Source organism: Protopterus annectens, chromosome 1.part2 (assembly GCF_019279795.1).
Source record: "Protopterus annectens isolate FY-2018-M chromosome 1.part2, PAN1.0, whole genome shotgun sequence".
NCBI classification, from domain to species: domain Eukaryota; kingdom Metazoa; phylum Chordata; order Ceratodontiformes; family Protopteridae; genus Protopterus; species Protopterus annectens.
In genome coordinates this window covers 821,773,174-821,785,617 of record NC_056727.1, presented here as the reverse complement: position 1 = coordinate 821,785,617, position 12,444 = coordinate 821,773,174, and the positions used below count along the sequence as shown (strand labels likewise).

Genomic DNA, 12,444 nt, shown 5'->3' with positions numbered 1-12,444 from the left:
CCAAAGTGAAAAGAATTATTTTTATACCTACGGGTGCAATAGCATTTCTTTGTCCACTTTTGTAAGACCTGCAGTCATATTTCAGTCTTGTAGAATCAAGAAGATGTGGTCAGCTATTCTGAACTTAAGACAGACACTAAACATTGGTCCATAGTAAATATAGCAGAAATGTTAACATATAACTTCAGATGTCCTTCCATTTTACTGTTGCAGTATTCATAACATTAGGGAACACCTGCCTAGAGCAGCCTGATGTCCGGGCAGTACATCAAAGCCTTAGGTTCCTAAAAGATATGCCGTATGTTACGTTTGCTCCTCGTGTAGTGTAGGGCTTAAAGGTGATGTCCGGATGTATCATCCCCATAACTTCTTTGCCGCCAGTCCGAACGCCATCTCTTGATCATCTGTCTGAAGTCCTATGTCCCATTGCTGGTTTCACAGAACCACTGCAGATAATTGCTATGCTGGGGTTCCTTTCTGCTTTTCTTTTTGTTGCTTGTGGGGTTTCATGTCATCCACATAGGGTAAAGGCCAGTGTGGGAGACATATTCCCCATTAAGGCTACCATGAGCAGTGTCTGTTCTGCCTTGGTACATCACATGAACATACCTCCTGTTATATCTGTCAAGTTTTTATACCTAAAACTTTGCATAGTAGAATTTCTTCTTTGGTGCCATATCATGACAATCAGTGGCTTAAACTTCTCACAAAAAATGCAAAAAAGGGAACTGCCTCGAGGAACAGCTGTCAGGGAAGAAGAAGGCCAAAAAGCCTTGGCTGCAGTCTTCTGCCGGACATCTCCCCTGAGGTGAGTGAATGCCTGGAGGTTCGCCTGGCTGTATAGTTGAACAAACAACCCACTCTGTGCTGTTGCCTCAAAAAAATCCACAGGCATGAAATGATCCAAAATATTGGTAAAAATTCAGGTTTATTGCTCCAGCCAGTCAAAGCAGTAAAATAGCTTAAAAACCATACAGGATAGATAGAACACAATTGTAGTGTATCCAACACAGTCAAGCGCTTTCGTCCTGCTCTAGGACTTCTTCAGAACTGTGTTTGCTAAAATCCACTCCCTCTTTTATACTGACAATTAACTAATTAAGATTTGAATTTTTGGTATTTGGTATTCTGGAGGTTACTGGTAGTAATCCGAGAGGGGGTAATTGGAAAAACAACTTGGAGAGGGCAGAAATGAGGTGGCAATTGAGACTTAATGCCACAGTAACCCCAGGCATCAATGACAATGTGTCTATAAAACCTGAATTGAAACATAGGGACACTATTTTGTAACAAAAAAGAACCTAGTTCAGTAAACAACACTGCTTTCATTTACAGAAACATTAAAATTTACTACATACTTTTTAACAGATTCTATAGGGTTAACATGATTCAAATCTTAATTAGTTAATTGTCAGTATAAAAGAGGGAGTAGGTTTTAGCAAACACAGTTCTAAAGAAGTCCTAGAGAAGGACGAAAGTGCTTGACTGTGTTGGATACACTACAGTTGTGTTCTATCTATCCTGTATGGTTTTCAAGCTATTTTACTGCTTTGACTGGCTGGAGCAATAAACCTGTGTTTTTACCAATATTTTGGATCATTTCATGCCTGTGGATTTTTTTGAGGCAACAGCACAGGGTGGGTTGTTTGTTCCTTGTGGTGTTTTCTCCACTCTGGTCACTGGTGGTTTGGTTTCTACAGTTTTATTTTACCAGTGGTGCATGTTGCCAGACTCAATGGATTTTTCAAAAAGTTGAAACACCAGGAATTTTCCTTTTTGGCTGGCCAGGAAAATGAGTGATACTGGTATGCCTTCTGTGTTCGAAAAGAACAATGCTTTTGATGGATCAAATAACTTAACCAATGCTGAGAATGGAGTTCTTGGGGACAATAATATTTTTCAGCTTATCCTCACATTGACAAACAAAGTAACTCAACTGCAGAAAGCTGTTGAGAAACTACAACACCCGAAGGCACAGGACTTTGAGGTCAAAGGGAGCCGACAAGACAGTGTTGTGGGTGAATCATCATCAGGAGTGACAAATCGAGGCTCTAGGGGAAACATGGCGATGTTAACAATGGCCACAACCGGCTCTATTCCTTGCAGACAGAAAGCAACTTCAGAGACTGTGGGGCATAATGTAAATAGATTCCAGGACTGGTTCAATAGTGACTTTAGGTTGTTTGACGTTCGCACAGAAGACATGGAGGAGAACATGGACAGAAAACTCAATGATTTAGAACAATCGCTTTGTGAGGTATGTAACTTACAATGCGATAATGCATATTTAGAAGAATGCATTAAAAACCATAAAGTACCTAAGGGATTGAGGGTTTACAAATTCCCTAATGGACTTTAAAGGGGACAGAAAGAATGTGATGAATTATTTGAAATGTTTGACCAGCATGGGTTCGAACTCATGGAATTTATTATTAAGTTAAACAATAATAAGGTCAAAGAAATGCTTGTTGATATTGAGAAATGTAACAAAGCTATTTTAAATGATGTTCATTTTAACAATGTTTCTGTGAAATATAATATGTTTTTCGACAAAGTTGAGGAACATGTAGAAATTAATATTGAAAGGAAAAAAAGAAAGTTAGCTAGGGATGAGAATGAGTATAGAAATCAAACAGCTTACCCCTTCCCAAAATCTTACTTTGGTGAAAGTTATGAAGGAGACAATGTTTCAAGGGCTGAAATGTTTGATAACAGGCAGGGCAATCCTCAGAGAGAAAGTGTAATGGAAAGTGAGTATGATCAAGAATACTCACCCTTAAGAAGATCCGAGAGGTTACAAAATAAAAGAAACGACTATAGGAACCATGAAGGTTTTTTACCTCAGGGTCCTACAAGGGGGAAAGGTTTCCTGCCGCAGAACAAGTGGAGAAAGAACAGCTACAAGTAACACTTAATGAAGTGGGGCAGGAAGTAGACATTCTAAGCTCTTTTGATGGGTTGCTGCTGTCTTACCAGGGTTTTAATGTTTTTAATTACGCTGGTATTAATATTGATAAGAATATTTTCATCTTACTAATGAAAGGTATTACATTTGTTCCCTCTAAAAAAGAAGATGTAAGCTCTGTGTTAACTGGATTAAAACTTTTTACAAGGAAAATGAACCTAAAATACATGTTTAAGGACAACAACATGGCTAGGGAGAAGGAATGGCTCTGAAGAAAAAGTTGTTTTAACCCGCCACTCCATCCCTTAACAGGAACTTTTGATAAAGTTTGTTCACAGGAGATTTTTGAGTATTTCAATGAATTTAAGCCTAGTAAATTTAATTTTCATAGGGAAGAGAGCTGTTTACTGAGGGAATTAAGAAGTAGTGACCAACTGAGGTTGATGAAACCAGACAAGGGGGGAGGAATGGCTATAACCAATAAGGAAGATTATAACAATAAGATTTTTTCCATGTTACAGCAGGAAGAGAAATGCCAAAGTGTTTCTAAAAATGAAATAAATATTTCCTATAGGAGAATCCAGATGATGTTAGAAGATGCACTATTGTAAGGTGTCATAAACGAAGATGTATAGGTTTTCTGGTGAATCAAAACCTACTATTCCAGTTGTGTTTGGGATACCGAAAGTCCACAAGGACATAAGGGATCCCCCATACAGGTTGATTATAACTTGTCAGAACAGTCCTACCTACTCTTTAGGGGTTTTTGTGGATAGAATAGTAAGGGAGTCCCTGGCCCCTATAGAACATGTGTTAAGGGACTCTTGGGACTTTTTGGGCAGAATCAAACAGGATACATTTTCAGTGAGTTTGAGTTTGAGTTTCTCTACTGTGGACGTGGTTGACTTGTTCACCCCCATACCTCATGAAACTGGTTTAGAGCTTTTTTATGAGGTATTAGTGGAAAAAACATCATTAAGTAATACTATGGTGAACTTTATTATGACACTAATGGAAATCATCTTAAAAAATAATTATTTCACTTTTGAAGGAGAATATTATCGTCAGGTCAGTGGTATAGCCATGGGCATTAGTTGCACACCCTTGTTTGCGAATCTTGTAATGTATGGGTGGGAGAGGTTATACATTTTTAACACCTCTTTTTCTATGTTTTGGATTCACTACTTGTGTTACCTGGACGAAATTTTTATTTTATGGAAGATGGGAGATAAATATGAAGAATTTATGGAATATATAAATAATTTAAGCAAATATTTTAAATTTACTGATACTTCTAATAATGACAGTATCAATTATCTTGATGTTTTACTTAATAAGAATTATGAAAACAAGAAATTTGAATCTCAAATTTATAGAAAACCACTTTTTCAAATGATTATTTAGAATTTAAAAGTAGTCACCCGCTATATACAAAAAGAAACATAGTAAAGGGTGAAATGGTCCGGGTAGCAAGAATGTGTTCTAACATTGATATAGTAAAGAGAGAAATGGGCATACTAGTAACATTTTTTTCTGAAAGAGGTTACCCAATAGAATTTGTACTACCCGTTTGTGAGCAAGTTATTAGCGAGTGGGGTAGTAGGTATAAACTCCTGCTGGGATCCTATTTATTGAAGGAGAATGAAACTAATACAAGGAAAGATTATACCCAATCCATGGTGGTGACTTATGGAGAAACAAGTAGTAAGATTAGGGATATTGTCAAGAAAAATTGGGTGTTGTTTAAAGGGAACGAAGAAATATTAGATACAGTAGAAAAAGAACCAACATTTGTTTTCAAAACTAATTACAATTTAAAATTTTTACTGGAACATCCCATTAATGCTAAGAACAGTGCGAGAGGGACAACTAGATGTGGAACTTGTGAACATTGTAGGTACATCTTAGTGGGAACCTCAGTATGGTTGGAAGTAAGGGATAGGGAGATAAAATTAGCAACAGGGTCCTGTATTACAAAAGGACTGGTATATATAGCTATTTGTTAGGAATGTCAGCATTTCTACATAGGTAAAACCGAAAGAACTTTTAGAAGGAGGATCTATGAGCATTTGTATGCTGTGAGAAAACATGATGAAAATAATGCTATATACAAGCATATTAAAATAATCCCAATCACTCTTTCTTATTTGGTATACTGGGTAGTAATCCAAGAGGGGGTAATTGGAAAAACAACTTGGAGAGGGCAGAAATGAGGTGGCAATTGAGACCCAATGCCACGGTAACCCCAGACATCAATGACAATGTGTCTATAAAACCTGAATTGAAACATAGGGCCACTATTTTGTAACAAAAAAAGAACCTAGTTCAGTAAACAACACTGCTTTCATTTACAGAAACATTAAAATTTACTACATACTTTTTAACAGATTCTATAGGGTTAACATGATTCAAATCTTAATTAGTTAATTGTCAGTATAAAAGAGGGAGTGGGTTTTAGCAAACACAGTTCTGAAGAAGTCCTAGAGTAGGACGAAAGCACTTGACTGTGTTGGATACACTACAGTTGTGTTCTATCTATCCTGTATGGTTTTTAAGTTATTTTACTGCTTTAACTGGCTGGAGCAATAAACCTGTGTTTTACCAATATTTTGGATCATTTCATGCCTGTGGATTTTTTTGAGGCAACAGCACAGAGTGAGTTGTTTGTTCCTTGTGGTGTTTTCTCCACTCTGGTCACTGGTGGTTTGGTTTCTGGCTGTATAGTTAGTTTTGTCTGCCATCACTGAGTTGGAAGCCAGCAGGGATCCAGCTTTAAGCATGTCCGAGGAGGCTTAAAGACATACATTTTGGATGTTTAGGGGGAATCATGGTTGATCACTTCCAAGGGGCCTATGGGAGTTCCTTAGATTTTAGTCAAAGAAAAGGTCCCTACTACCATTGTCAAATGCTGTCCTGGATCAGAGCCTTCCAAGTTTTATAAGCCAAACATCACAAACAAAAATCCAAAAAACTAAACATATTTCTCCTGCACCAGAGAATCAACAGAGTGAGTGGCAGGCCTTCACTCAGGGTTTGTTTATTGCTTTGATGGCATTGAAACCTCCTCAGAATGTTTCTATTCCTGCTCGCCCTTGGTCCTCTACTCCACTCAAAAGAGCCGGGGAACAGGATTCCTCTGAACAGGAGTTGGATTTGGATGAGGAATCCCTTGCTTACTCTTCTCAGATTCTTTCTCCTTTGGACTATGGGTCAGATGAAGAGGAATCTACTAGTCCTGATACTCCCTTTGAAGAGATTTCTTTTGGGGACACAATCTCCAGCCAGGATGATGGAGTTCTTTAAATGAGGTTGTTCTCAGGTCTCTGAGATTCATAAGAGGTTCTATGAGTTGCTGCAGATGGAATCTCCTAAACCTTGGATGTTTTTTCCAATGCCTTTAAAGCTCCAGATTCTCAGCCCCCTGCTCCCAAGGAACCTGATAGAAGGGTTCCTGAGGATTGTAAATTTCTGTACAAGTGTCCTGCTGCTGACCCCTCAGTGATGTCTATAACCTCTTGATTGCTTCCTTCTCCCAAATTACTGCCCCCTGATAATTTATTTATTATTATTTATTGCATTTGTTAACTGGGAAAGTCGACTGGGCCTGGAATGAGCCCATTTTCAGTCAAGGCCCGAGGAGAAAAGCTCCACAAAATTACAAACAAAGATAAATATTAATACACTCTTGAGAAAATTTTACAAAATTATATACAAGGAACATGTTGATTCACATTAATAAAGATAGGAAAACTATGAAAAGGCTAGATAAGAAGGTTTACACCTCGGCTACCTTGCATTTAGGTCTGCTAATTATCAGATGTATGCTATATGTCCAGGTATTTGTTGGCTCTCCTTTCACAAGCTTGTCTGGTTATATCTGATCTTCCAGACTGAGGGTAAATCTTCTGCTCTTTCCCATTAGGGACTTCCTCACAGATGTCCCGTCATTCCATCAAGTGTAGTTACGATGCAGTAGATGCTTCTTCTACAGCTGCTGCTTTTGGGCCAGTGATGAGGAGGTATTTTTGGCTTCAGCTTCAACCTTCACCTGATGATATGAAGACCAAAGGGATGGATGCCCCTGTTGATAATAAACACTTGTTTGGTGAAGCTGCTTCTGTTTAAGTCCCTCTAGGGTAAGAGAAATACTTTACAGCAACTCAAACATGTGTTTGTATCTCCTGTTCCTAGAGTTCAGAGAAACTAGCCCAATAAGCCAGCCTTTGTTTGCAGGCAATCTCGTCCTCCTCGTAAGGGCAAAAATGGAGGCAAGTGGGCTCCTACTGATAAGGCTACTCAGGCTTCCGTGCATCAGAAGTTTTCCTTTCCAGATAAACCAGGTGCTGTCTGACTATCCTATTCTTACCTGCCACTTTCATCATTCCCTTTTCCTCTCTCTCTCTCTCTTCCTGTTTGGCTACAGATTATTCAGGATTCCTGGATTCTGTCCATTATTCACCAAGGTTATTTCATGGTGTGGAAATCCCTTCCACCTTTTAGGGGTATTCCTCAGCCCCCTCGGGAACAATTCTCCTTTTTCCCAGTGGTGCTTCAGGATCTTTTGACTCAGGGTACTATTCAAGGGGTGCCTGTGTCCTAAAGGAAGAGCGGGTTTTACTCCAGGATGTTTCTAGTACCCAGAAAGGATGGTACTTGGAGATCAGTTCTAGACCTCTCTCATCTAAACACTTTTCTGAAGGTGCCCACTTTTTGGATGTTGTCCCTTCAGTCTTTGTTCCCTCTTTTGCTTCCTCAGGCTTATGTGGTGTCTCCGGATGTCCATATTCCGATCCATCCCCATTTCAGAAAGTGTTTGCGTTTTTGTGCTGCTTCCTGGCTTTTTCAGTTCTCTGCTTTGCCCTTTGGCCTTTCTACTGCCTCAAGGGTATTCACCAGTTGCTTCGCTCCTGTGATTGCTTTTTGCAGGTTTCAGGGGATCCAAGTATTTCCCTACTTGGACAATCTGTTATTTCAGTCATCCTTTCCAGAGATCCTATTGCAAAATCTCCATTTTGCCATTTCTCTTCTTCAGAGCTTGGGGTGTACAATAAACTTCAGAAAGTCTTCTCTGACTCCCTCTCAGGACCATATTTTTCTGGGTTGCAGGATTCAGACTGTGCCTTTGCTGGCATCCCTGCCTCCTCTCAAGGCCTTGACCCTCATCTGCTTCTTTCAAACTCTTCTTACTCTGGCCTCCATTACACCCATGGAGTTTCTGAGAGCTCTGGGTTTCATGGCATCCACCATCCCTATGCTCCCTATGGCCAAACTTCACATGAGGAAATTTCACTGGTTCCTGAAGTCAGTCTGGCTTCAACATGCACAGCTCTTAGAATTTATAGTTCCTTTTCTACCTTGTCTCAAAAGGGAACTCTGGTGTTGGATCCAGCAGTTGTCCCTAAATCCAGAGCTCCCTTTTCATCCCCTTCTTCCCTCACAGGAGCTATTCACAGATGCTTTAGATGTAGAATAGGGAGCAGCTTTGGGCTCCCTAAAGGTTCAGGGGGTGTGGTCTTCTCTTCAACAGAAGGATCACATGCATGTCAAAGAGACGAGAACCTTTCTGCTGTCTCTTTTAGATTTTCATCCTCTTTTCTCCCTGGGACCTTTGAAGGTGTTTACAGACAACACCACAGTAATGTGGAATGTAAACAAAAATGGGGGAACAAGATCGTATCTTCTTTGCCAGCTGGCACTCTTGGTATGGGATCTTGCTGTCCAGTATCAAGTGACTCTTCAGGCAGTTTACATTCCCTCAGGTCTAAACATCATGATCGACACTCTGAGCAAGTCCTTAACTCAATTCCATGAATGGATGCTTCACATGGATGTATGGACATTGTCCACCAGTGGGGTACTCCTCAAATACATCTATTTGTCTCCCCTCTGAGCAGTCAACTTCCTCTGTTTTGTGCCAGAGTCCCAGGTCCTCTGGTGTGGAAGCTGGACGACCTCTCTTTTTCTTGTAAGGGGTTCTTGTAAGGGGTTCTTTCTTTATCTTTTCCTTCCCCTTCCCCTCATTCCAAAAGTCTTGTTCTAAAATTTTAGTAAGATGCTCCCAGAATCTTGTTGGTTCATACTAGTCTAACTACCCTTGTGAGACATTTTAAGCCTAGCCAATTACCCCATGTAAGAATCAAACCCTGCACCTTGTGTCTGTAAGGTAAATACCTTAACCATTATACCAACCTCCCACCCTTATACCAACTCTTTTGACAAAGACAGCATTGGTTCCCTCTTCTTCTGCATTTAGCCAAGGGCAATCATCACAAGTAACCTCACAGGGTGGATCTATTCACACAGGGCAAGGGATCTCTCATCCATCCCCACCTGTCCACTGATCAACTGACACTGTGGGTGACAGGATTTTGATTCCACATAGACACCTTTTTTCTGAGGACATACTTAGGGTCTTGCAGGAGGCCAGGAAACCTAATACTGGGAAATTCTACTTATCCAAATGAAAGTGGTTTTCTGTTTGGTGTCTTTCTCGTAACTTGGATCCACTTTCTGTGGAGGTTACCTTGGTTCTCTCTTATTTGCGTGAATTGCTCAATGCTGGGTTGGCTTATTCTTCTGTTAAGACCCACTTATCAGCTATTTCTGCTTGTCTGTCTTTTATCTCCTCCTTTAGCTTCTAGATTTGAAGCCAAACAATTCCTTAAAGGCGTCTTTCATATAAGGCCTCCCAGGAAGCCTGCTCATCCTCCCTGGGATCTTAGTTTTGTTTTGGAGGAATTACCTGTGACTCCTTTTGAACCTGCAGCTTCAGCTTCCTTGCAGCATTGCTCTTGAAAGACTGTTCTTTTGTTAGCCCTTAGCTCTGCCAGATGGCTGTTTGAGCTTCAAGCCCTTATGGCTTGTTCTCCATTTTTGGTGTTTCCTAAGGACAGGGTGTTGTTGCATATAATCTTTCTTTTATGCTCAAAAAGCTCAAAATAAACTCCATAATATTATCTGTGAGCTACAAAGCAGAAACACAGAATTTGCACATGTGACAGCAGATGATTTCAACAGAGCTGAGTTTAAGGAGGTGCTCCCCATTTTTACCCCACCAGAAGTGAGAATACCTTAAACAAAGCTTACTGCAATATTAAAAGAGCCTTTGAAACTTTGCAGCACCCCAACATAGGCAGCTCTGATCACACTGCCATCTTGCTTGTGCCTTCCTAAAAGACAGCTTTGATCAGAGAAAAAACGACAACTATACAGATCAGAGTCTGGCAAGAGGGTTCCATGTATTGCCTTCAGGACTGTTTCAATGCCACCTGCTGGGAGGTCTTCAAAGAAGCGGCTATGCACAGCCTCCAGTTATACAAAGACATCTATACTGAATCAGCTCTTGCCTACATAAATAAATGCATGGAGGATGCAACTACCATGAAAGCCATCACTGTAAGAGCTAATCAGAAGCCCTGGCTCACCAGAAATGTCTACAATCTACTGAAGGAAAGAAACACAGCCTTCAAGACAAATGACAAAGAAAGGTTAAAGGTAGCCAGGTCAAATATGAAAAAGGGCATCAAAGCAGCAAAGAGGAAGTATGGAAGGAAAATTCAGATCTGCTTCCAAGACATGAGGGACATAAGAAGCCTATGGCAGGGGATACAGCAGCTCAGACTATATGTCCAAATCACCCAATGTGATGACAGCTTGGAATTCCTAAATGAACTGAACACCTTCTTTGGCAGATTTGATTAGAAGAACACCACCGTATCTTCTAAAACAAACACTGACAAAGAGGAGACAGTGCTCACCTTAAACTTCGAGGAGGTGTGACATCAGCTTAAGAAGGTGAATCCTAGAAAGGCTGCTGGACCAGACAACATACCTGGCAAGGTGTTGAAGGGGTGTGTTGATCAGTTATGTCTGGTACTGACAGACATCTTCAACTCATCTCATGCTATGGAGAAAGTTCCCTCTTGTTTCAAAGAAACAAGTATTGTCCCACTTCCAAAGAAACCCAACCCTACTTGCCTCAGTGACTTCAGAACAGTTGCCTTAACCTCAAACATCATGAAGTGCTTTAAGATGAGTATGAAGAAACATTTATCTGTGGGTCTGCCTAAGTCCTTCGATCCACTTCAGTTTGCATACCAGGCAAATAGATCGACCGTGGATGCTATATCAGTCACACTACAGCTTGCATTAAAACACCTAGAAGAGAGGAACATCTATATAAAGATGCTGTACATCAATTTCAGTTCTGCATTCAACACTGTGATACTGATGCAACTGGTGGATAAGCTCATGAAACTCGAGATAAACAAGCACCTATGTAACTGGACTCTTGACTTTCTGATTGGTAGACCCCAGTGGACATGTGCTGGAAACAACATACTGGTGTTCCCAAAGGTTGTGTTGTCAGCCCCTTGCTCTTTACCATCCTCACCCATGACTTCATTGCAAAACATAAGTCAAACCATATTATAAAATTTGCTTATGATACCACAGTTGTGGGTCTCATTAGTGGTGGGAATGAATATAACTACAGGGATGAGATGAACACTTTGATTGGCTGGTGTGACAGGAGCAATCTGGACCTGAATGTTAATAAGACCAAAGAAAAGATTATGGACTTCAGGAGAAAGGCAACAGTTCACCAACCATTCACTATCAAAGGGGAGGTAGTAGAGAAAGTTAAAACAACCAAGTTCCTGGGCCTTCACATCTCTGATGACCTCTCCTGGGCTGCTAACACCAACCATATAGTCAAGAAGGCTCAACAGAGACTTCACATCCTGAGAAGGCTCAAAGAGGCCACTGTCTGCTCTTATCACTTTTTACAGGGGAGCTATCGGGAGCATCCTCACTAGCAACTTCATAGCATGGTTCAGCAACTGCACAGCTGTTGTGAAGAAGAAACTGCAGAGAGTGTTGAGGGTGACTGAGAAACATACGTTTCAACCTGGAAACATAAAAAATCTGGACAAAGGCCCATGGAAAAATAGGTACAAATCTGTATGCTGATTAACATAAAATTTGCATACATAATTATGAAACACTGCACACTCCCATGGAATTGTGGGATACCAACTTTCAAATGCCCCCCCCCCCAAAAGAACCTGTAGTAAATGGTTGAACTGTGGGTATACATGTCCATTGGCTACTTATATTTTTATCATCCTTATAGGTTCATATGTTCATAGGTTCATACTAGGCTACCTGCCCTAGGGCATTTATAAGCCTAGTCAGAGTGTGTTTGGCTTTCGCCACCCATTTTAAATTAATTTTGCTATGCCTTTTTTTGAGGTTAGTATACTGTGCCTCTGTCTAACAGTGACACAGAAGTGATAGCCGGGGTAAACCTACAATCTCCCATCCACTCATCAAGATTCCACTTGAAGAGAGTCAATGTGGGACTCTGCCTAACCTGGACTGGGATTTTATTCCAGAGTGAAGGGAGCCTCTGGGTTATGAATCTGTCCCTCCAGCATGTCCTATTTATTTCAGTGCTGAGGTTCAAGTCTCGAGCGTAGCTCGATGGGATTTGGATTTTCTGAGGTGCAGCATGTCCATTAATTCCGGGTTGGACATGG

At 40.5% G+C, this 12,444-nt stretch overlaps 1 protein-coding gene across 1 annotated transcript in view; it reads left to right on the top strand.

Moving 5' to 3' along the window:
• Positions 1–12,444, top strand: part of RYR2 (ryanodine receptor 2) — a 6,224,161-nt gene that overhangs the window by 3,858,609 nt on the left and 2,353,108 nt on the right. The window lies entirely within an intron of this gene.